Below are 26,847 nucleotides of genomic sequence, written 5' to 3' on the forward strand. Positions count from 1 at the left end.
ACCTTATTCTAATCAATATCAAATAGATGGAGTTTAATAAAGTTTAAAAAACCTTATTCTAGAATAAAATAAAAGAAGTGTAGTTCTATATTGATTTTACTTTTATTTTATTTTACCATTGTACTTTATTTACATAAGGATTTGGGTCACTCAATTCTAACAGAGGCTTCTCTGGTTGGCAAGTCCCTACCAGTAATTTTAATTTATACGATAAATGAGCTAACAATAAAACATTCGTCGTTGAGGATGATCTCTGTGAGTTTCTTACTTAATTTTCACTAATTATTAAATATTCCTAAGTTTTTCAAACATCAAATTCAGTTACTTCCAACTATTTTGTTTGCTTGCAGTGTTCAACTTTATTACTAGGGAACATGATGTTATAGAGGTGACCGGACCTGGTTACGATGCTTGCACCAGCACCAACACTATCTCAACTGTAAGCACTAAATTTTTGTCCGACTAAAGTTTGTGTTTAATTTTCAAAATTTCAAAAAAAAAAATTTTAAAAATAAAAATTGCATTTTGACTCCTAAACTTTTCTTAAATTTCATTTTGACCCTTAAACTTTCTTTAAATTTCACTTAAACCCTTAAACTTTCATTAAATTGCATTTTAACCCTAAATTTTCTAAAAATTACATTTAGCCCCAAAAGTTTTGCTGCATTTGTGATTTGGTCTTTCAGACAGATTACGTGATTTGGGGCACCCACTTCCCAGATTTTCAGGCCACAAACATGGGTGGCTGCTCCTTCTTCACCCACTACCTGCAAATAGCATAAAAAACAAGCAAAATGGTAGAAATAAAAGGAAAAAAAAAACTACACCATAGGGGAGGTTTTTTTGGCTAAAAAAAAAAGAGGAGGATTCCCCCCATTTGATAGAGGTGAAGAGCAAAAAAAAATCCAGCAAAAAAAAAGAAAAAAAAAGAAACACTCAGCAATCTAAGCAAGAAAAAAACTCCAATATCCGGCAAGCAATCAAGCAACCAAGGATTAACCACCATTAACACCACAACCAAGCTCCCAAACCGAAACCCATTCTAAATACCCGAGCCAAACGATTATCAGCCACCCCAAAAACCAAACCTCAACTACCCGTAGCATGATTTCACACGGCGCATACGATGGCTGTTGGTGGCGTGCACGTTGGAAGGAGAAAGAGGGGTTCGGCGGCTTGAAGCTTGGATCTCTTCTTTCTTTCTTTGTTTGCTGGAGACTTGTTTGTTTGGGGGGGTTTAGTATTAAAAAAAAAGAAATATTTTAGTTAATGGGTTGGTTTATGTAATGTTTGATGGGTTAAATTTAGTTTGGGTTAATTAGTGGGTTGGGTGATATGTTAAGTTAGTGGGTTGGGTTGGTTGTGTTAGGTTTGTTAAGTTAGTGAGTTGGGTTGGTTTGTATTATTATTATTATTATTTTAAATTAGTGAGTTGGGTTTAGTTTGGTTTGAAATATTAAGTTAGTTGGGTTGGGATTATTTTGTAATAGGTTGAAATGATTTGAATCTTTGGTCCTTATGTGAATTTTATTTGGGCCATGTAAAAATTTGGTCTTAAAAAAATAAATTTTTAAATAGTCGGGTCAACCCAACTCTATTTGCGGCAATCTGATCCAGTGACGATCACCAACAAAGACCCATTTCAGCAACTCGAGGAGAAAATAGATTAATTTTAGTAACCCATAATATTGGACTTCGGTATATTCTTACCCTTTTTATTATTATTTACTCATTCTGAATTTAATATATATTTTAGATCACATATTATTACAACATTATTATTAGTTTTCTTTTTATTATTTTAGAAATATTTTTATTTTCTTTTAATTAATTTCAATAAATAAGGCAACGTATCGATTTAACATAAGTTCGTTGATTTCATCGCTATATTGGGTGAATATCATTGGCTCGTGTTAAAAATGGGACGTCTTTTTAAAAAAAATCGAAAAATTTAAAAATTCTCGTGTTTTGAAATAGGATATTTATTTTTGTGATTATTGGTAAGTGATCAAATTTTATTTTTAAAATGCAGATGAGGATATGTAATTTGTCAAAATTCTAGTGTTGTAATCTTTTCGTGTTTCCAAAATTTTTCGTGTTTTTCTAAAAAAAATTCAGGTTTAAAAAATTCTCGTGTTTTCAAAATTTTTGTGTTTTAAAAATTCTCATTTTTCAATTGGATCATGATTAAATATTAAATTGAATTCGTTCTTTGAAATTAAAGACAACGCGTGTTTAACAAGATACCAATTTTGGGCGTCGCGAGGGTACTAATACCTTCCTCGTGCGTAACCGACTCCCAAAACCTATTTTTCTCTGCATTTTCACGTAGACCCAAATTTGGCCTTCATTTTTGTTCAAATAAATTTTCTTTTCAAAAAAGATGATTTATTAGGTGTCCAATCACACCTAGAAAAATGGATCGGTGGCAACTCCCCTTTTTAATAAAATCGAAAGTCGGTTTTTCAAATTTCCAATAAATCACCTCAATTAGCGACCAAAGCAAAATTTTTACGTCGCTACAGCTGGCGACTCCACTGGGGACTAAATTTTTGAGAGTCGAGTCGAATTAAACGCGTGTTGTCAAAATTTTCAAATTTCCTTGTTCAAATTAATATTTAGTTGTGATCCTCAAATTTTGTTTTCAAAAAAAAATCATGCATTTGCATCATGTTGTAAATATTTTTCTAACTTGTTTTATCTTTTGCTTTTCAGCTCTAAGTTTTTATAGTTTTAGTTTCGTAGTTTTAAAATAAGATGAAAGGTTTGTGAGTTTCTCCCCACACACCGTGCACTTGCATTTTGCATAACATAAGCTCTCTACCCGGGCTCCATCCGTTTAAGTGAAAGTAAACGCTATGCCTTCGTGAGTTAACTCGTCCCTCCGCACAGGCTAGTGAATACTTTCGGGTTACATATGACTTATGCTTTCGTGAGTTAACTTGTCCCTCTGCATAGGCATAAGTAAATGTGATCCCTCAAATTGAACTCGCAAGCCTGTGATAGGCAATGACCGAGGCTTCATACTAATCTTAGCAGATGACAGTACGGACAATTTGAGTACCTATCTAGAACCGAAACCGCATATAGTGAACCGTAGAGCCACTTGACTAGAGCCATGCGGAACCTCCGCCCGTTTAGTAGTCACCAAAATAAGTACACGGGAAAAACACCTCTCACCTTCTGTTTCTTTTACATTTATGCTTGTTATGCAAAGGAATCTGGTCCATTGGACCAAGTAGCTTAATTTGTTAGATTTTCCACAGTTTTTCTCTATTCATAAGTGTTGTGCTAACCAAGAATGTTTGTCTGTATTTCTATTTTTCATCATGCATCGTAGGCATCTTGTTAGGAAGGTGTTGATTAGAGATTGGTTGCCAAAAATAGGTCTCTGATGGATGAGTGACCAAAACGTTGTGTAATAGACTCTTTTGATTAAAGAAATGCCTAAATAGGGGCTATCTTGAAATTAACACCAAATTTTTGCATATTCATTCATGACTGACATTCATTTGACATTTATTCATTCATCCATTCATCGCATGTACATGTCCCTTAATCATTCACTGAGGTTGAAACAGTATGATCCGCAGTTGTGACGCTACGAGTCTGGAATCACGCCATTTGTATAAGACGCGGCTAAGAGCTAGAACTATGGAGGCCGAATTCAATGAGAGAATTGAAATAATGGAAAGGGCTCAAAGAGAATTGCAAGAACTGTTGGCTAAATCACAGCAGGAAATGAGAGATCTGATGGTAAGATCTCGAGAGGAATCACTCGAGCAAAGGGATCAAATCGTCAAAATGATGGAGATGAAGTCAGCTTTAGTTAAAGGGAAGGGACTTATGCAGAGCCCTGACGTTATGGAACCTCAGTCGAGAGTTAACCTCGATCAAGATCTGCCCCATCCTCCAGGATTTACTCCACCGCACGCCCATGCAACACAAAGAGGGTACGCTTAATGGGAACCTACAGGCCTGGAGCAACGACCTGCACCACCTGCCAATCTGGGGCAAAAGATATTCGTATCAAACCCGGGAGCTAGTCCTGTTGATCCACTCGTTCCAGTTTTGGACGATCCAGCAGAAATAGCCAAGTTGAAAACCGATGATCACGAGGCTCAAGAAAAGTATAGGAGCTTAGAGGAAAGACTCAAAGCGATAGAAGGCACTGAAGTCTTCTCTGCACTAGGTGCTAAAGAACTCAGTTTGGTGCCCGATCTAATTCTGCCACCGAAGTTCAAGGTACCGGATTTTGAAAAGTACGATGGGATAAGATACCCAAAAGCACATCTCATTATGTTTTGCCGAAAGATGACAGGTTATGTGAACGAAGATAAGCTGCTCATACACTGCTTTCAAGACAGCCTTGTCGGATCAGCTCTTCGATGGTATAATCAGCTTAAGAGAGAAAGGATCAGATCATGGAAGGACCTGGCGTCCGCGTTTTGCGAACAGTATAAACACGTGTCTAATATGGTGCCTGATCGGATGACTTTGCAAATGATGGAGAAAAAGCCTTCAGAAACCTTTAGACAGTATGCGCAAAGATGGAGAGATATCTCGGCCCAAGTGGAACCTCCACTGACTAAGACTGAGATAACGGTCCTTTTTATCAACACGTTGAAAGCATCATTCTATGACAAACTAGTAGGAAATGCCACGAAAGACTTTGCGGACATCGTAATATCAGGAGAACTTATTGAGAATGCCATCAAAAATGGAAGAATGGAAGGCCCCAAGAGCTCAAAAGGGCAGCACCTATGAAGAAAAAAGAGCTAGAAACCCATGTGGTGGGAACAAGAAGCCACTATACTTCTAATTCGTACCCAACTCAACCACCACCTCGATATCACCCACCTCCGAACTTCACATACTTGGGAGTGTTTTGAACAATGGGACAGTGGAAGAGATCCGTGTACTTTTAAAGCTAATCTAGAGTAATATTCGAAACATACTTATTGCCTTAAGACCTAGAGGTGATAAGACTTCTTTTGAGAAATAGGTTTAAGTCCAAGATTTTTATTTCAATGAAATGCATCTTTTTGAGTAAATTTTCTTCTATTAATAGATTCTTTTATTATTTGGACTTTCATTCTTTTATTTTACATTCATGATCATCCTATACAAATAATCATCCTTAATATAATTTATTCTCTGGAATTTGCCTTCGTACCCACAATAGGTCCCCAAATATCAATGTCACGAGCGACACTGTTACTAACTCCCTTTGAAGCAAGATATGTGTCTAGAGGGATCTCAGAACTTCGAAGATAACAGAGATTGTGTCTATCTTCTGATTCGTAAAGGATGACAGAATGAGATAAAAGACAGACCCTAGCTTACAAAGGGTTAGCTAACATTGTGAGCTTGGGAAAGAGATGAAGATCGAAACTTAGCTCATCACAGAAATAAGGCAAGACTGTTGAGTTATTTCCAAGAATTCAAGGATGTTTTCACACGAGCATATTAAGACGCACTTAGGAACATCTTGAAAGAGGTCCATAAGGGTGTCTAAAGAACACATGACAATGGTTCTACAATAGCCAGGCTAATCAATAAGGATCGGATATTGTTGGTCCACCATGGGAAGGGAATGGCATCAGTTATGTCGTCAAGACTCACGTGCTTCTTCCATCTCTTCACAAAATTTTCAATACGTGGGGCATAGATGTTCTGGGAATGATCTCGTCAAAAGATTCTAGTCGACATTATCGTCGTGGCTGTCAATTGCTTCACTAAGAAGGTGAATGTTGCTTCATATGCCAATATCATAAAAGTCGACAGTCATGAAAAGAAAAAAAACAAAAAAAAAAAAACAAAAAAAGAGAGATCAAATGCTAGAAAGAATCATGTTTTAATGCATAACCGTACAATGTCATATCATAATGCAACAAAGGCTGACAAAAGAAAAATATAAAAATAAAGAAAAGTTATGGAAGGTGACCGAGACTTGTAAGTATTGGCATAAGAAGCTACCTTTTACTCTTTGTGCTTATTAAAGTTGATCAGGACCTTCACATTGGGCATTAGAGGTGGTTCTGTCCATGGAAACTAAGATTCTTTTTCTCTAAGCTTTGATTGAATCAAGAATTGGATGAAGTAAAATGTTTTCAGTAAACTTGACTGCAGAAAAGGGTTTGAAAGTCAAACGTGTATGATACTGAGTTATGACGGAAATGGTTCACCCAAAGGAATTTCATAGTAGGAATTTGGTATTGCAGAAGATCATTTCTATACAAAAGATTTCAAAGGAAAATGAATGTTTAAGAACTTTATGAGTAAAGGAGGCTTTCCCCGTAGGAACACTGATCCAATCCTAAATTCGGAGGAGAGGCCAAGGTGAAAACCCGCAAAGGGCACTTTGTGACCTTCATTCATTCAAAAGCAAAAAGAAAGAAAGAAAAAGAAAGAAAAGAAAATGGAGAGGTCAAGGTGAAAACCCGCAAAGGGCGTCTTGAGACCAAAGGTGTTTTGAGTTGAAACCCTGAAAAAGGCGGCTCAAATTTTGTTCAAAGGTGGGGCATATAGTAGTCTTGCTATACTTGAATTGACAGTGAAGAAGTATGCTACGTCTTGGGGCATCGACAAAGTACTCTGAATCCCCTAAACACATGTTGAACTCAAAATTGTCTCAAAGGAGTTTGTACAGAGAAGCTCAGGCTGCGATATTTGGGGCACTTAGCTTTCCATTTTACCCATTTCTGAATTTATCTTTGATTATCTTATTCTTTTCAAAATAGGCTTCCAATAAACTTGCATTTACTCTCATTGTTCAACTTGTTTGTTTCGAGCTATGCTCTGAACCAATTTTCTTCTTGTCCATCAGTTCGATCCTTTTCAAGCATTTAGCATTGAAATAATGATTAATGGACTAATCATACTTTTATAAAAAGGAGTTTTGCATATTACTCTAAAAGCTTCTAAATAGTACAGGAACCTGAAACTAGTCGGTTGTTCAAGAGCTTACCAAGTGTAAGGGTTGGAAATATTTGAGCTCAAATTGAGTTTATCTCCTCAGATTTTCTATAAGAAAATATCAGTCAATGGAACAAGTTACAGATCATACACCCTTGTGTTACAGTAGGATACAGATCATATAGCCAGGAATTGCAGTGGAATGGTTTAAGGATAGTGCCAACCTTGTATCCCCAAATTACAGTGGAATAGACCCTGAAATTACGGTGGAGCAAGCTGGTTGAGCAAAACGCGATTATTTCTTCGGATTTTGGGTTGAAATACCAACTGAGCAATAGGGCAGCGTACTATGTCAGTAATAGAGCCCTGATGGGCAATGAGTGATGACGCCTTAAAAAAAAAAAAGAAGATCGAGATGAAAACCTGAAAAGGGTGTCTTGATAAACAAAAATTAGGATGAAAACCCGAAAGGGCGTCCTAATGAAACAGGTTTGGGCCCAAGGAGTAAAAAGATTCAAGAAGTGACTCAAGCAGCAAGACTACAGTATTTGAAGCATTTTCAGCAGCTCGAAAATTTATACGCAAGAAGACATACTCAAAAATATTCTTGATTAAGAAACGTGGAAGAGTTCATGCGTTGAAGATCTAGAGTATTTTGAAATGACATACTCCAAACAAAAGAAATGTTGAGGATTACCCGGATAAGAATTTGATAAGTACAAGAGCCTCAACGCAAGGACAAAGTTCAACCAGGGGCAAAAAGAGCGATATCTGAGAAACATAGATTACTCGTGAAGTTAGAGGACGGGTACAGGGCCTGAAGAGAAAGTCAAGAGTCGAAGCAATGAGCACAGATCATCAAAAATCATGACGGAAAGGGACATACGACAAACATGCCTAAGGCGCATAGTATAATCATGTAGGCATAAAGGCATTTAAGACAAACATGTGCACATCATGATAACATCATGCATGACATATACAGGTACTCCAGTAGAGCAAGAGTATGTGATGATAGCTGTACTGAATCAAAGGAAAAGACACCTGAGTTCCACCAGATGACAGGTTTTGGTATTTTGATGTTTTAATTTCTGTTTGTCAAAAATCAACTCATATTGCAAAAGGTGAGTTGAGCCTCAGGGCACGCTGAGGTATTTTCAATTTATTTTTCAAAAATCAACTCATATTGCGAGAGGTGAGTTGAGCCTCAAGACACGTTGAGATATTTTCAATTTCTGTCTTTCAAAAAAAGAATAAAAAAAATCAACTCATATTGTGAGAGGTGAGTTGAGACTCAAGACGTTGAGGTATTTTCAATTTTCGTTTGTCAATTTATTTTTCAAAAATCAACTCATATTGCGAGAGGTGAGTTGAGCCTCAAGACACGTTGAGGTATTTTCAATTTCTGCTCACATTGCGAGAGGTGAGTTGAGCCTCAGGACACGCTGAGGTAATTTTAATTTCTGTTTTTAAAAAAAAATCAACTCATATTGCGAGAGGTGAGTTGAGCCTCAAGACACGTTGAGGTATATTCAATTTCTATCTTTCAAAAAAAAATCAACTCATATTGCAAGAGGTGAGTTGAGCCTCAGGACACGCTGAGGTAATTTCAATTTTTTTTTGTCAAAAATCAACTCATATTGCGAAAGGTGAGTTGAGCCTCAAGACACGTTGAGGTATTTTCAATTTCTGTTTTTCAAAAAAATCAATTCATATTGCCAGAGGTGAGCCTCAGGGCACGCTGAGGTATTTTCAATTTATTTTTCAAAAATCAACTCATATTGCGAGAGGTGAGTTGAGCCTCAAGACACGTTGAGGTATTTTCAATTTCTGTTCAATTTATGTTTTTTAAAAATCAACTCATATTGCGAGAGGTGAGTTGAGCCTCGGGGCACGCTGAGGTATTGTCAATTTTTGTGTTTTAATTTATTTTTCAAAAATCAACTCATATTGCGAGAGGTGAGTTGAGCCTCAAGTCACATTGAGGTATTTTCAATTTATCATAAAAAAAAATCAACTCATATTGCGAGAGGTGAGTTGAGCCTCGTTTCACACGTTGAGGTGTTTTCAATTTCTGTTTTTCAAAAAAATCAACTCATATTACGAGAGGTGAGTTGAGCCTCAGGACATGCTGAGGTAATTTCAATTTTTGTTTGTCAAAAATCAACTCATATTGCGAGAGGTAAGTTGAGCCTCAAGACACGTTGAGGTATTTTCAATTTCTGTTTTTCAAAAAAATCAACTTATATTGCGAGAGGTGAGTTGAGCCTCAGGGCACGCTGAGGTATTTTCAATTTATTTTTCAAAAATCAACTCATATTGCGAGAGTGAGTTGAGCCTCAAGACACGTTGAGGTATTTTCAATTTTTGTCTTTCAAAAAAATCAACTCATATTACGAGAGGTGAGTTGAACCTCAAGACGCTGAGGTGTTTTCCATTTCTGTTCTTCAATTTCTGTTTTTCAAAAAAATCAACTCATATTGCGAGAGGTGAGTTGAGCCTCGGGGCACGCTGAGGTATTTTTAATTTCTGTTTCTCAATTTATGTTTGTCAAAAATCAACTCATATTGCGAGAGGTGAGTTGAGCCTCGGCTCACATGCTGAGGTATTTTCAATTTATGTTTTTTTCAATCTATGCTTTTCAAAAATCAACTCATATTGCGAGAGGTGAGTTGAGCCTCAAGGCACGCTGAGGTATTTTCAATTTCTGCTTTACTAATTCTGCTTTTCAAATCAACTCATATTGCGAGAGGTGAGTTGAGTCTCGGGCCACACGCTGAGGTCTTTTCAAATTCTGTTTTTTTAATTTCTGTGTTTCAAAAAAAAAAATCAGCTCATATTGCAAGAGGTGAGTTGAGCCTCAGGGCACGCTGAGGTATTTTCAATTTCTACTTTTCAATTTCTGTTTTTCAAAAATCAACTCATATTGTGAGAGGTGAGTTGAGCCTTTTAATTTCTGTTTTTCAAAAATCAACTCATATTGCGAGAGGTGAGTTGAGCCTTTTAGTTTCTGTTTTTCAAAAAAACCAACTCATATTGCGAGAAGTGAGTTGAGCCTTTTAATTTCTGTTTTTCAAAAACCAACTCATATTGCGAGAGGTGAGTTGAGCCTTTTTCTATTTTTCAAAAATCAACTCATATTGCGAGAGGTGAGTTGAGCCTTTTGCAAATTCTGTTTTCAAAAATCAACTCATATTGCGAGAAGTGAGTTGAGCCTTGGCTCACGTGCTGAGCTATTTTCAATTTCTATTTTTAATGTCTAGTTTTAAAGAGTCAATTCATATTGCGAGAAATGAGTTGAGCTCAGGATCACATGCCGAGTAAAGAATAAAGATTGGACAATTGAACAAAATTTAGTGCTTTTAAGTCTTTACACTATCCTTGTTTCCTAATGATGAGCAAAGAGGGGCAGCTATAAGCACTAAATTTTTGTCCGACTAGAGTTTGTGTTTAACTTTCAAAATTTCAAAAAAAAAATTTAAAAATAAAATTACATTTTGACCCCTAAACTTTTCCTAAATTTCATTTTGACCCTTAAACTTTCTTTAAATTTCACTTAAACCCCTAAACTTTCATTAAATTGTATTTTAACCCTAATTTTCTAAAAATTACATTTAGCCCCAGAAGTTTTGCTGCATTTGTGATTTGGTCCTTCAGACAGATTACGTGATTTGGAGCACCCACTTCCTGATTTTAGAGCCACAAACATGGGTGGTCTGCGCTTCTTCACCCACTACCGCAAATAGCATAAAAACAAGCAAAATGGTAGAAATAAAAGGAAAAAAAAACTACACCATAGGGGAGGTTTTTTTGGCTAAAAAAAAAGAGGAGGATTCCCCCCATTTGATAGAGGTGAAGAGCAAAAAAAAAAAAATCCAGCAAAAAAAAAAAGAAAAAAAAAGAGGAACACTCAGCAATCTAAGCAAGAAAAAAATCCAATATCCGGCAAGCAATCAAGCAACCAAGGATTAACCACCATTAACACCACAACCAAGCTCCCAAACCGAAACCCATTCTAAATACCCAAGCCAAACGATTATCAGCCACCCCAAAAACCAAACCTCAACTACCCGTAGCTTGATTTCACACGGCGCATACGATGGCTGTTGGTGGCGCACACGTTGGAAGGAGAAAGAGGGGTTCGGCGGCTTAAAGCTTGGATCTCTTCTTTCTTTCTTTGTTTGCTGCTGGAGACTTGTTTGTTTGGGGGGGGGGGTTTAGTATTAAAAAAAAAAAGAAATATTTTAGTTAATTGGTTGGTTTATGTAAGGTTTGATGGGTTAAATTTAGTTTGGGTTAATTAGTGGGTTGGGTGATATGTTAAGTTAGTGGGTTGGGTTGGTTGTGTTGGGTTTGTTAAGTTAGTGAGTTGGGTTGGTTTGTATTATTATTATTATTATTATTATTACTATTATTTTAAATTAGTGAGTTGGGTTTAGTTTGGTTTGAAATATTAAGTTAGTTGGGTTGGGATTATTTTGTAATAGGTTGAAATGATTTGAATCTTTTGTCCTTATGTGAATTTTATTTAGGCCATATAAAATTTGGTCTTAAAAAATAAATTTTTAAATAGTCGGGTCAACTGACTCTATTTCTTGACAATCGATCCGAAGCGATCACCAACAAAGACCCATTTCAAGAACCCGAGGAGAAAATAGATTAATTTCAGTAACCCATAATATTGGACTTGGTATATTCTTACCCTTTTATTATTATTTACACATTCGAATTTAATATATATTTTAGATCACATATTATTACAACATTATTATTAGTTTTCTTTTTATTATTTTAGAAATATTTTTATTTTCTTCTAATTAATTTCAATAAATAAGGCAACGTATCGATTTAACATAAGTTCGTTGATTTCATCGCTATATTGGGTGAATATCATTGGCTCGTGTTAAAAATGGGATGTCTTTTTAAAAAAAATCGAAAAATAAAAATTCTCGTGTTTTGAAATAGGATATTTATTTTTGTGATTATTGGTAAGTGATCAAATTTTATTTTTAAAATGCAGATGAGGATATGTAATTTGTCAAAATTCTAGTGTTGTAATCTTTTTGTGTTTCCAAAATTTTTCGTGTTTTTCTAAAAAAAAATTCAGGTTTCAAAAATTCTCGTGTTTTCAAAATTCTCGTGTTTTAAAAATTCTCATTTTTCAATTGGATCATGATTAAATATTAAATTGAATTCGTTCTTTGAAATTAAAGACAACGCGTGTTTAACAAGATACCAATTTTGGGCGTCGCGATGGTGCTAATACCTTCCTCGTGCGTAACCGACTCCTGAACCCTATTTTTCTCTGGATTTTCGCGTAAACCCAAATTTGGCCTTCATTTTTGTTCAAATAAATTTTCTTTTCAAAAAAGATGATTTATTAGGTGTCCGATCACACCTAGAAAAAAGGATCGGTGGCGACTCCCCTTTTTAATAAAATCGAAAGTCAGTTTTTCAAATTTCTAATAAATCACCTCAATTAGCGACCAAAGCAAAATTTTTACGTCGCTACATCAACCAATAACAAAGGACCCGTAAAAATTACGCTTAAAAGGACTGGTGACCACTACTTTAATTGCACTTACCCTGGTCATTGTCCCGCCGGCCAAAAGCTTAAGGTCAAAGTCCAAAGTGACAACAGCGACACTACACCTAGAGTTCTTAGTCCTCCTCGCAACGCAGCTTCTTCCCTTGTTGTTACAATCTCTCTTGTCTTTGTTTCCATTGTGACCTTTGTTTTATTATGCTGATATTATATTATGTTATGTTAATCCTTTGCAGTCTAGACAAACATTTTGTATAACAAAAAGATTTCCGTGCGTTGCTTTTGTAATGGCAATGATCATGGAATCATAATTTGTGTTTGAATAAATGATTTGATCCAGTTTCTGGATATATCAATCAAAAATTTTGTTTTCCCTTTTTTCTTTTAGCTTCAATTTCTAGTACCCAACTAGCTTTTCTTTTTTGGCATATGAGCGTAATCTCGAGCCCTTTAGGTCCATGGTTGCTCCTTCGACATATTAGCATAATCACTGACTATTTACCCAACTTATCAGCATATTAGCGTAATCTCGGGCCGTTATGTTTACAGCAGCACCGTCGCTAAGTTATAAAACAACATATTTACAAGTAGTTTAACTATGAATAAAGGTATCCATCTACTAAGGTTTATTTTTCTAAGGGTGACCACCCACGGTATAACTCATAATTCCTGTCCATGGTACAACTCCTAAGGGTAACCATTCATGGTACAACTCCTAATGGTACTTATCTGTAGTATCATCCACGACACATCTCTTAATGATACCTATCCATGGTACGACTCCTAAATGTACCCATCTGCGGTATCATCCACTATGCCATCCATGGCGTGATTCCTAAAGGTACCCATCCACAGTATAATTCCTATGGTAACCACCCATGGTACAACTCCTAATGGTGCCCCTCCATGGTACTATCCATAGTTCAGCTCCTGATAGTAGCTATCCATGATATAACTCCTAAAGGTACACATCTCGGTACCATCCAAGGCACGACTCTTAAAGGTATCTACCCGCAATACCATCCACGATACGATACCCACTCACGGTATGACAAACCTGGAAAAATTACAAAGCAATAGTATTTCCTTTGTACATATGGGTTTCAAATATTTCTATCTTTTGATGTTGTGTTGTGTTGTTTATAAAGTACATATATTTGAAAAATGGAGGTTAAAACAAATCATGGTCGATCTTGTTAATCTCTAAAATGTTCCTCTAGCAAAGAAAGACATTCACTTTTTGCTCTGGAAATTAGATTATGGCAACTCAAGAAAATCTCCAAGATAAGTAATGGTTGAAGTTGCCAACTTAAATCATGACCTTGAAATCTTAAATATATTAAAATAACATTCAACAGGCAAAAAGTTAGATGGATTTGGAGAAATGAAGGCAATTCCTTCTTTAACTCAATGAGAAAATAAATAGGTTGTTATGTTGACAGTTGTAATGACCCGAATTTTTAGTAGTGCTGGAAAATGCAATTTTGGAATTCTATTTTTGTAATCTGAGCCCTTAAATATTTATGAGGTTAATATAAAAATATATTAAAGTTTGGTCTAGCAATTTTTCTGAATTAATAGTTAATTAATGCTCACTGACTAAATTGTAGCGTTCAATGACTATATATTATTAATTAACCAAAGGCTTGAGGATTAAAATAACAATTAGCCAAAGGTCCAAAAAAGCAATTGGACCATTTTTAAAAAGGAGAAAGTGGATGTTGATGATGGAATGCACTAGATTTGATTAGTGTTAGATTAAGTTAACTAAACCATGTTTATGTTAATTAAACTAGTTTAATTAAAGCTTAATTAACCTATATAAGTTAAAATAGTGTAAAAAAATGTCACATTCCCAATTTATCTCTTCCATTGCCAAATTTGAAGAAAGAAAAACCTAGAATTTTGGGTGACTTTTGACCATCATTTTGTAAGTATATTTAGGTCTTTTTCTTGTAATCTTTATAGATTTGAGGTCATAGGGGCTTGATTTAGCTAGCTCATGTATCAATTTTTAAATTATTCAAGTTTTTGAAAGTTGCCATTGTTGATTTCTTGAAGAAGTGGGCTTGATAGATTTTAAGCTTAAAATATAAAAAGGACTAGATGGTAAAGTTAATTTAGCTTGTTTATTAACTTTGTTACATTAGGGGCCATATTGAATAAATGTGAAATTTGACATGAAATTATGTTAGAAATAGAAATTTTAAGGTTCCTACGAGAATATATGAAATCAGATTTTAATCCAAAGCTAAGAATTGAAAGTTATGACTAACTCGAGTTCAAGGGCTAAATTGAATAAAATGTAAAATTTTAGGGATATCAAAAATTGAGTTATATAGGTTCAAACATATCATAGCATAAAATAGAGATATTGGTATTGATTGATGATATAAAATAATTATTTAGATCAAGAATTAAATCGAAGTGGAGTTGATCGAGAAAAAGCTAAAATTGCGAATTAGCCCTTGAAGTATCCACTTTACATATTTTGAACAGGTAAGCTCATATGAAATTTACTACACTATTTTATTTTATGTATGAATTATGTTTGAATCTATTTATATGTTTGAATCTATTTATATGTTAGAATTGAGCAGAAGTTAGTGATTTTGGCACATATGTCTTGAAATTGGATTGAATTGAAAAGTCACGTGTAAATTGGTTATTATGAAATATTACAAGGTGTAAACATGAATGTTAAATGAATACATAAATTGTTAACAGAATAAATAACTATGTGCAAAGATTGGTAATGACATATAAATACAGAAACGATGCTCGTGTGAACTTAGTAAAAGGTTGGGATACATATGGCATGCCATTAGGGTTATACACGCGTTTGATCAAGGACTTTACATGTTCTTATGAGATCTTGCATCTGTTGAAGAGTCTTAAGTTACACGTATTGTAGATTTACCACAGACAGGTAAGCTCGATATACTGTCAGCTTGTGTGAGCAACCCTGATATATTGACAACTTGTGTGAGCAACTTATTTTAGTGTATCCGAGTCCGTTTTACTATATTTTCATCGAGCAATGTTTAAATGAACAGAAATGATAAATTTAAGTGCAAATTGAACTTGTGCTAGTATGTGTTTGATAATTCATATGTGATAGGTATTGGATTGTCTTAATGTCTTAAAATTCTCTCATGATTTGTATATGTGACTAACCTTTTTAGTTGATTATGTTGACATGTACTTAGATGTGCTATTATGTGCCAAGAATAACAACTTTTGAATGCCAAATTGTATGATATTTTCTTTATGCTGTAATAGATTGAGGTAAGATTAGTAATTCCATTTGAACTTACTAAACATTCTTAATGCTTACTCTGGTTGTTTTTCCTTCCATGTAGATTTTCATCTTGCAAAACTGTCGAGCTAGATCAATGAAGAAGCACAAACTATCCTGAGATGGTAGTTATAAGTTCATTTTGAGTATAAACTATGTGACATGTACCTAAGGTTTCTATTGTGTAAATGATCATTTTAAAATTTGGTAGCCTTATGTTAATAGTGGTGATGATTGATCTTAAATATAACACTTGGTATGAAACTTGTTAGTGCATATTTTGGTCAAGCTTTATGTTTTGTGGATGGTGATATTTCTTTTGATTAGTTTGGTATGGCAAAACTACCTAATAAGCTACATGAAATGGTCAATTTGAATTAATACTTGTAAGAATGGTAAGCTATATGTGTTAAGTATGTGTTTAATAGTTTTGTGTATGTTTTAAGTGATGCATGATCATTCCTTGAAGTTTTTAATTACAATTATCATGATGAACATGTTAGTAATTATGGTGAAAACATTTTGACATGGATAGGTGAATAAGAACTTGAATACGTTTGATTGTTAAATGGTTAGATACTTGAATTGTTTGCCATGATCTTGGTTTGATGGTTATATTCTTGTGTAAGGTTGAATGAATGACTTGGGAATGGTTTGAAGTTCATTGAATTAGGTACCAAATATGGGTTTTGCCAAAAACAGAGGCAATGTCGCGATCACGGGCTCTTTATGTCGCCACGTCATCATATCAGAGAGTGATGTTGTGACGAGTATATGTATGTCATCACTGTAGACACTCAATTTTGCCCGGGCCCAGAAATAAGTCCAAAAATGAAGATTTCAGTCTAGAATTACAAATATAATTTGGCCCGATCGGAATGGCCCATTACTTGAAAAAATTTAAGGTCCATCTACAAGTTTGACTCATATGGAAATATAATCTTCAATGATATGCAATCTTAGATATAATACAATCTTAGATATGATTGCAATCTTAGATATGATACAATCTTAGATATGATTGCAATCTTAGATATGATATACAATCTTAGAAGATATGATTTTGTAATCTTGGAGATTTAATTTGTAGATATCATTTAATCTTAACCATTGATGTAATTGATCTGTACCGTTGGATTTGGGGAGGCTCAACTACAAATAGAGGCCTATCCCCTCATTGTAAAACAACTTGACTTCACTTGAGTTTTGGGAAACAATAAGAATTCTTGAGAGCATTCACTCAAATTTCTCTCCCTCTTGCGTTCTTATTTTCTACGGTTTGTTCTTATTTATTCTTTGTTCATCTTCGTTTCAACCTTTTTTATTTAATCCCTATCTCCTTGATTTTTAATTCTCTTTTATATTTTATTTTTAATAATTTTAGTATTATATCAAATTATTTTTTTAAAATTCTATATTATTCATTATTTTTAAAAAATATATTTCATTTAATTGAAAAAGTTTTTCTTAAATAATTCAATGTTTGGTGTTTAGAAATTCGGAAAATAGTGCCCTAACATGCTGGGTTGCGATTTTTTCGTTTGACTAAATAACCAAATATCTTTTTTAATCAATTTTCAAAATCATGAGATAATTTTAGTTACGAGGATTTAAAACATCGTGTCCTAACATGCTGGATGTGATGTTTGTATACTTTCGGAACAAAGGAATCTCAAGTTTCAACTTTAAATTGTTCAAATTTTAAAATCTTTTCAAATTTTCGACATTAGGACAATAAATAATCAATTCGGTACCAATTTTGGGCGTTACGAGGGTGCTAATCCTTCCTTGTGAGTAACCAACTCCCGAACCTGTTTTCTTGAATTTCGTAGACCAAAATGTTTTATAAAGGTGATCCAATCACACCTAAAAAGGTTGATGGCGACTCCCATTTTTATTTTTCAAAAATTCGAACCCCGTTTTTCAAACCTCCCTTTAAAAATGGTTTCGACAGCTTGGCGACTCCATTGGGGACCTATAAGAGAGTCAAGCCGAAAATTGATTATTTTCTGTCTTAATGTCAGAAATTTGGAAAATTTTTAAAATATGTCATTTTTACATGTGTTAGTTGCATATGTTTGTTATTGTTTACACACATATTGCATTTGCATGACCGTTGTGGTCACACCCTTAAGTGGGAGTGAGAAGCTATGCTTTCGTGAGGTTTTCACCTCCTCATGGGCTAGTGGATTGCTTCCGGGATACATTAGTACCTATGTCTTCGTGAGATTTTCATCTCCGCATGGCCATAGGGAAATGTGTCCCCCTGAACCGAACTTGGTCCATATGAGCCGATAATTGGTGAGGATCGAGGAATCTGCTGGTTCAGGTACCCTTGCTTTAGAACCGAACTACATATAGTGAACTTTAAGTGCTTGCCCTAGGTAGTATGATGATGACCTTTAGTGCCTACCTTTATAAGTTCTTATTTATTATATTTTTTTTATATATGTGACACTGACTTGTTTTTCTTATTTTGCTATCATTGCGTGTCATTTATCATTAAAAGGTGTCGATTCAAGGTTCGATTTCTGAGTTAGAAAGTTTTGTAATGGGGAACGAATATCTTAATAAAGTGGAGGACAACTCTTTCGTTTGTGCTTGGTCAGAGAAAACCCAGATAGAAAAAGGAAATAGTGTCACCGAAGGATACACATCAAAATTATGGGATTACACTCTCATTAGTGTGATGCAAAATAACCTCCAAGAGTTAAAGGAAATATTGGATTAATGGAGTAACGAAGCCAAGCAGTTGTTCTACAACAGTTATGGAGAATTGCAGTATTTGCTTGACATGAAGATAGATAAACAATTCAAGGTGAGCATGGTGAGTACTGATGGACACTTCTACCATTACAAATGAAGATAGTCACCTCGTGGATGGTAAGGGTTTAAGACTTACAAAATTAAATTGGATGGAAAGAATTTTGCTTATGATGGTAGAAAGGCTCACTTACTATAGGACCGCTACCAAACAACAAGCTGGAATTTACTGTGGTACTTTAGGATGTTATACTTATTAGAAATAATGGAAATGCAAGCCCTGATGACCTGGACAACCCAAATGAGCATGAAAGAAAGAGATTAAAGAAGATCGTATCGTTTAAAGACCTTTAAAGTGGAGATTAGCTATGCTGCGAACATACCCATGCAAGCAATTCGAAATGTTCTGTGGAGGCAGAAATTTAAAGACTCTCAATAAGCACTGAGGATGTTTGATATCATTTTAAGGCAGTATACTGCGAAACTGGAATGCCTACTTGTTCGCTAATATTTCTTTCAAGGTAATTAGAGCAACTTCACAGACATTGGAGGAGGTGTCTTTGGTTGTAGAGCTTACTTCATAGGTGAAGCCGTAATTCAAATTCAAGAGATAGTTGATCATTTACAGTTACTGATAGAAAGGGCAAGCACGCTGAGCACCAATATGAGCTACAGTTTAGATAGAGGTCGAGAGTTAGCTTTGTTATTAGATAGGGTTAAGACTCTAGGCCTACGAGCGAAAGCGTATTTGTAATCCGTTTTATGAAAAGATTTTTGTTCCTTAAATAACGTTTTCTAAAATGAAACTGAATCGAGATCGATACCTTTTTGCATTCATGCATTTGCATTGCATTACATTACATCAAAGAAAAGAAGGTGTTGATTCGAAATTCGATTCCTAAATAGAATAGTTTGTCATAAGGAAACAAATTTTTTGATAAAGTAGATTATAGTGCGGTCGTCTGAATATAGTCCAAGTAAACACGACGAGAGAAAGCTGGTAGTCCATGGAGGAATACATGATGTAATTTCCAGAGATTCAAGCCAACAAAGGTTATCCAAGAGCATGACGAGAGAAAGCCGGAAGTCCATGAAGGAATACATAACTTGATTTTATTGCCAACGAAGATTATCCAAGAGCCGACACTTTTTTATGAGTATCATGGAGATAAGCGAGCAAAAGATCAAGGCTCAGATTAAGCAGCAAGGAGCTAGCAAAGGCATCTTTTGGAGAATTTATAGGATTCGACCATGAAGAAAAGATCAGCGTTTACTTGGACTATGAAGGGCAAGATCGCATATGTAATCTATTTTCATGTAAAGAAATCTATTTTCTAGAAAAGTTATTCTAATAGAATTGAATTCAAGATCAACATCTCCTTTTCTTTTGCATTCATGCATTTGCATTGCATCACATCAAATGCTTTTAAATCCATAAAAAAGACCCTAATTAGTTAAAGTTATTAAAAAAAAGAAAAAGAGAGAGAGAGAAGAGGGTCACGGCTGAGTGAAAAAGAAGTTGAATGGGAATTAACGACGTTCCCTTACATATCCTCGACTTTTGTGTCAGGAGGGATAGCTTACCCGGAGAAAGGGGTGTTTGGAAATGAAAATCATCCCATCAATGTCATACATGAGGAAGGGACTGAACAAAGAAACCTTAAGGGCATTCGCCCTTAAGAACCGGAAATTTCTTTAAACAATTGAACTGCAGAAGAACTTTCTGTAATCTTTAGGAATTTTACGGAGTAATATTCAGAACATTCTTGTTGCTCTAAAGCCTAGGAGTAATGAGATTTCTTTTGAGAAGTGGGCTCATGTTCAGATATTTTTATTTTCAATAAAACATACTTTTATTTATCCGAGTAAATATTATTTCATTCTGATTCTTTTGACCTTTGACATTCTTTATAAATTTTCATTTCATGTAAATAGTCATTTTTGAATTCATTTATTCCTTGTATATTCTTTTGTGTGCCTATCATAGATCCCTAGATATCAATGACACGAGCAACGATACTCTGATTCGAGTTCCTTTTGAGTGCGATATGTGTTTAGAGGAATCTCGAAGACTTTGAAGGTGATGAAATTGTGACTTGTTTCGAATTTGTTGAAAATGGTTTTTACCCCATGAAGTGGTGGTAGGAAATATAGCCTTAGAGGAAGGAAAGATTGTGAAATTGGAATTAGCTGAGGAGACAAGACAAGACCTTGTTGAGACTATTATGGGAATTCAAAAATGTGGTCCAAAAAAGTATGCAGGAGGATTTGCAATTGCCAGAATAAACATGAAGTTTTGGGGCACTGTTGGTCCACCATGAAAAGGGATCGCATCAGTTGTACAATGAATGCCAAATTTAAGGGAGTCAAGACTTATGGGCCATGTATGTTATGGGCCCGAGCTCGTCAAAAGTTTCAAGCTAACAATGACTCATCTTTGTGGACGTCAACTGCTCCATTAGGAGGGGAGATAGCTTCATATGCCAATATTACAAAGTCAAAAGTCATCCATCTCAAAAAAAAAAAAAGATTATATATAACTGCACAATGCCAAAAATTTGCAATATTTTCAAAGATAATGCATCATACCATAGTATAACAAAGGTTTCCAAAAGAAAAGAATAAGAAAAAAAACAAATTACAGAAGATAACCGAGACTGGTAAAAATTGGCATAAGAAACTACCGCCTACTCTTTATGCTTACGCTGGGGCAAACACCTTCAAATTCCAGTTGTTTCAAAGGTTCCAACCATCATCCTTAGAATGGGTGCATTGTTTGGCTTTCCTGAGCAGTCTGATGTGTCGTCAATAGCTGCGATGGTTAGCTCCAGGCCGTGGCCATTGATTTCCAGCTATGGGACATCAGGCCGTACATAGTCTCTGAAGCTTAAAAGGATAGATTCTTTCTTAGAAAACCAGTTTCTGACAAAGTGGATGACGATCTCATGAAGGAAGATCTCTTAGACTTCTATACAAGTTCAAGGAAGAAGAAACCTGATCAAATCATTATTTTCAGGGATGGGGTTAGCGAGTCTCAATTCAATCAAGTTTTGATCAAGTTGTTGAGGCTTGCAAGTTCCTTGACGAGAAGTGGAACCCTAAAGATTGTGATTATTGTTGTACGAAAAACCATCATACCAAGTTTTTTCAGCAGGGATCTCCTGACAATGTGCTACATGGTACTGTCATTGACAACAAAGTATGCCATCCAAAGAACAATGATTTTTACCTTGGTACCCATGCTGGAATGATTGGAATCACGAGGCAGACCCACTATCATGTTCTCTTAGACCAGGCTGGGTTTTCGGCTGATGATCTGCAAAAGTTTGCTCATTCTCTATCTTATATGTATCAAAGGAGCACCACAGCTATATTTTTTGTGGCTCTTATTTGCTACGCTCATTTGGCAGCTTCACAGTTGGGGGCAATTTATGAAGATTAGGGATGCTTTAGAAACATCATCGAGTCACGGTGGGATGTATGCTCCGGGAGTAATCTCTGTACCTCAGCTTTCCAGGTTGAAGAATAAAGTCAGCAATTTCATTCTTGTCTGCTGAGAATCATTGAACCATGTTTTTGTAGGGTTTGACAAACAACAGCCAGGACTGTTGCTGGGACAATCCCTTTCATGGGTTTATGAATCAAGATTTTTCCTCCAAGCTTTGATGGAGTCAAGAATTGAATACCTCTAGTAAACTTAACTTGAAAGTATTCATCTTAAGAAAATGTACCAAAAATGGATGACAGAAACTGATGACAAAAAGGGTTCGTCCAAAAGAATTTCATAAAGGAAACCTTGTGCTGAAAGATATCCTTCTCATGCAAAAGGATGCCAAATTGGAAAGGGCCATATGTTTCGAAGGGGGCTTTCTCTAGAGGTGCACTGATTTTAACAAGAAATAGATAGGAAGAATTTATCTGATCCAGTGAATTCGGACTCGATCAAGGAGTATTTTGTCTGAAGAAGAAGGGAAGCCAAGGTGAAAACCCGCAAATGGCACTTTGGGACTTCTATTTAAAAAAAACAGAAAAAAAAAGAAAAAAAAAGAAAAAAAAGAAAAAAGAAAAAAGAGAAAAAAGAAAAAAAGAAAAATGGATAGGCCAAGGTGAAAACCCGTAAAGGGCGCCTTGAGACCAAAGGGGTTTTGAGTTGAAAACCCGAAAGGGCAGCTTAAATTTGGAAAGTCATGCAGTGAAGTATGTTACATATCGAGGCATCAACGAATTACTTTGGATTTTTTAAACACATGTTGAACTCAAAAAAACAGTCTTCATGGAGCTGGTGTATAGACGCTCAAGCGGCGATATCTGGGGCATCTGATTTCTGTCCTATTTACTATCTTTGGATTATTTTTTTTTGCAAAGATATGTTCTCAGGTTAATCTTTTCGCATTCCTTCCAATAATTTGTCCAAATCTAATTATCCTCAGGATCCATTTATTTGTCTCCCATTATCCATAAAGCATGTTGCATTGAAATAATGATAAATGAACTAAAATATCTTCACAAACGAAGTTTTGCATATTACTCTGGAAATTTCTAGATAATACAAGAAACTGAAACAAGACAATTGTTTAAGGAATTCTCATATGTATGGGTTGGAGATACTCGAGAGATTTTCTTTTTTAGTCCAAAAGGTGGTTGGACGTTTTAAGCAATATTGATATTAAGAAAGGATCATTTCATAAACATCTTCAGTGGGTCGAATCATTCGAGGAATGGTACGGTAGACCAAATTGATGGAGAAGATTCGAGGCATACGAGCAGAGTATGATAGATATGTCGAGAAGAACGAGGTGGAAAGCTCGATAGATGAATAAGTAATGACGTCCGAAATAAGAGTTATTTTCATAAACATTTTGCATCATAATATGTCTAATTAAGAGCATGGCATCATAATTATTTGGCATAAGCATAAATTCCAGGAAATCAATTCTACAAGTGGATTCCCCAGTGGACAATGTAGCAAGATTGATTGAAAATTACAAAATTCAACGCCTTAATCCCCTAAGCAGTAGGGTAACAGGTTAAATTTGCAGATCTTATCTCCCTAAGCAGTAGTGGAGCAGATCGAAGACTCGCCTTAATCCCCTAAGCAGTAGGGTAGCAGGTTCATAGATCTTATCTCCCTAAGCAGTAGCGGAGCAGATTGACGACGACTCGCCTTAACCCCCTAAGCAGTAGGGTAACAGGATAAAATTACAGATCTTATCTCCCTAAGCAGTAGCGGAACAGATCAATGATGACTCGCCTTAATCCCCTAACCTGTAGGGTAACAGGTCAAAATTACAGATCTTGTCTCCCTAAGCAGTAGTGGAGCAGATCGAAGATGCGCCTTAACCCCCTAAGCAGTAGGGTAACAGGTTAAAGTATAGCAGATCTGGCCTTCAGGTGTTCACGCTGAAGCAGATCCAAGATGATTTGGCGTCTCTGTATTGTCAGAGAACAAATCAAAGAAACAAATTTGGCATCTCCATATTCGACGGAGAGCAGATCGAAGACATAGCTGATTTGGCTTTCACGTGCTTATGATGAAGCAAATCTAAGATGATTTGGCATCTCTGTATTGTCAGAGAACAAATTGATGTTTGGCGTCTCCATATTCGACGGAGGGCAGACACATAGCAGATCTGGCCTTCAGATGTTTATACTGAAGTAAGATCCAAGATGGTTTGGCATCCTTGTGCTTACAAGGAACAAATCGAAGACATAGCTGATTTGGCTTTCACGTGTTTACATTGAAGCAAGTTTAAGATGATTTGGCATCTCTGTATTGTCAGAGAACAAATCGAAGTTTGGCGTCTCCATATTCGACGGAGGGCAGACACATAGCAGATCTGGCCTTCAGATGTTTATACTGGAGCAAGATCCAAGATGGTTTGGCATCCTTGTGCTTACAAGGAACAAATCGAAGACGTAGCTGATTTGGCTTTCACGTGTTTACGTTGAAGCAAGTCTAAGATGATTTGGCATCTCTGTATTTTCAGAGAACAAATCAAAGTTTGGCGTCTCCATATTCGACGGAGGGCAGACACATAGCAGATCTAGCCTTCAGATGTTTATACTGAAGTAAGATCCAAGATGGTTTGGCATCCTTGTGGTTACAAGGAACAAATCGAAGACATAGCTGATTTGGCTTTCACATGTTTACGTTAAAGCAAGTCTAAGATGATTTGGCATCTCTGTATTGTCAAATAACAAATTGAAGTTTGGCGTCTCCATATTCGACAGAGGGCAGACACATAGCAGATCTGGCCTTTAGATGTTTATACTGAAGCAAGATCCAAGATGGTTTGGCATCCTTGTGCTTACAAGGAACAAATCGAAGATATAGCTGATTTGGCTTTCACGTGTTTACGTTGAAGCAAGTTTAAGATGATTTGGCATCTCTATATTGTCAGATAACAAATCGAAGTTTGGCGTTTCCATATTCAACGGAGGACAGACATATAGCAGATCTAACCTTCAGATGATTAGACTGAAGCAGATCCAAGATGGTTTGGTATCCTTGTGCTTACAAGGAGCAAATCGAAAACATAGCTGATTTGGCTTTCGCGTGTTTACGCTGAAGCAAATTTAAGATGATTTGGCATCTCTGTATTGTCAGGGAACAAATTGAAGAATCAGATTTGGCGTCTCTGTGTTCAATGGAGAGCAGATCGAAGATATCAACATGATAGTCATGAGTTTGCAAGAAGCAGATTGAAGCCGTCAAGTGGCCATTTAAAGAAGATCAAGAACTCAAGACTCGGCAAGACCGGGCAAAATTAGTCTTTTTATAGTCTTTACTCTATTCCTGTTACACAGCAATGAGCAAAGAGGGCATTTGAGACACTCAATTTTGCCTGTGCCCGAAATAAGTCCAAAACGAAGATTTCAAATTCCAGAATTACAAATATAATTTGGCCCGATCGGAATGGCCCATTACTTGAAAAGATTTAAGGTCCATCTACAAGTTTGACTCATATGAAAATATAATCCTTAATGATATGCAATCTTAGATGTGATATGCAATCTTAGATATGATACAATCTTAGATATGATTGCAATCTTAGATATGATGTAATCTTAGATATGATTGCAATCTTAGATATGATATACAATCTTAGAAGATATTATTTTGTAATCTTGGAGACTTAATTTGTAGATATCCTTTAATCTTAACCGTTGATGTAATTGATCTGTACCGTTGGATTTGGGGAGGCTCAACTATAAATAGAGGCCTCTCTCCTCATTGTAAAACAACTTGACTTCACTTGAGTTTTGGGAAGCAATAAGAATTATTGAGAGCATTCACTCAAATTTCTCTCCCTCTTGCGTTCTTATTTTCTACGGTTTGTTCTTATTTATTCTTTGTTCATCTTCGTTTTCAACCTTTTTTTATTTAATCCCTATCTCCTTGATTTTTTTAATTCTCTTTTATATTTTATTTTTTAATAATTTTAGTATTATATCAAATTATTTTTTTTAAATTCTATATTATTCATTGCTTTTAAAAATATATTTCATTTAATTGAAAAGTTTTTCTTAAATAATACAATGTCTGGTGTTTAGAAATTCGGAAAATAGTGCCCTAACATGCTGGGTTGCAATTTTTTCGTTTGACTAAATAACCAAATATCCTTTTTAATCAATTTTCAAAATCATGAGATAATTTTAGTTACGAGGATTTAAAACATCGTGTCCTAACGTGCTGGATGTGATGTTTGTATACTTTCGGAACAAAGGAATCTCAAGTTTTAACTTTAAATTGTTCAAATTTTAAAATCTTTTCAAATTTTCGACATTAGGACAATAAATAATCAATTCGATACCAATTTTGGGCGTTACGAGGGTGCTAATCCTTCCTTGTGCGTAACCAACTCCCGAACCTGTTTTCTTGAATTTCGTAGACCAAAATGTTTTATAAAGGTGATCCAATCACACCTAAAAAGGTTGGTGGCGACTCCTATTTTTTATTTTTCAAAAAGTCGAACCCCGTTTTTCAAACCTCCCTTTAAAAATGGTTTCGACAATCACAACGTGATAAACGGAGATGATCACACCGCGATGAAGAAATGACGAAGTTGCGATGTCAATCCATGAATTTTTAAAACTTTACGATTTGGTCCTAATTCGAGTGTGGACTATTATAAGAGTATTCTTAAGCCCTTGTAAGTTTCGGAATTGATTGAATATCACATCATATGCTTCTTGTCTTATAGGCATTTAAAAGTATAATGACACGAATTGGATGTTTATTTGATTGTGATTACTTCGATAACTAGTGTAGTATATTGTAGCTCAAACTCACCGATAGGTCGAGTAAGGGGTGTTACAACAG

Source organism: Gossypium arboreum, chromosome 6 (genome assembly GCF_025698485.1).
Source record: "Gossypium arboreum isolate Shixiya-1 chromosome 6, ASM2569848v2, whole genome shotgun sequence".
Classification (NCBI taxonomy): Eukaryota; Viridiplantae; Streptophyta; class Magnoliopsida; order Malvales; family Malvaceae; genus Gossypium; species Gossypium arboreum.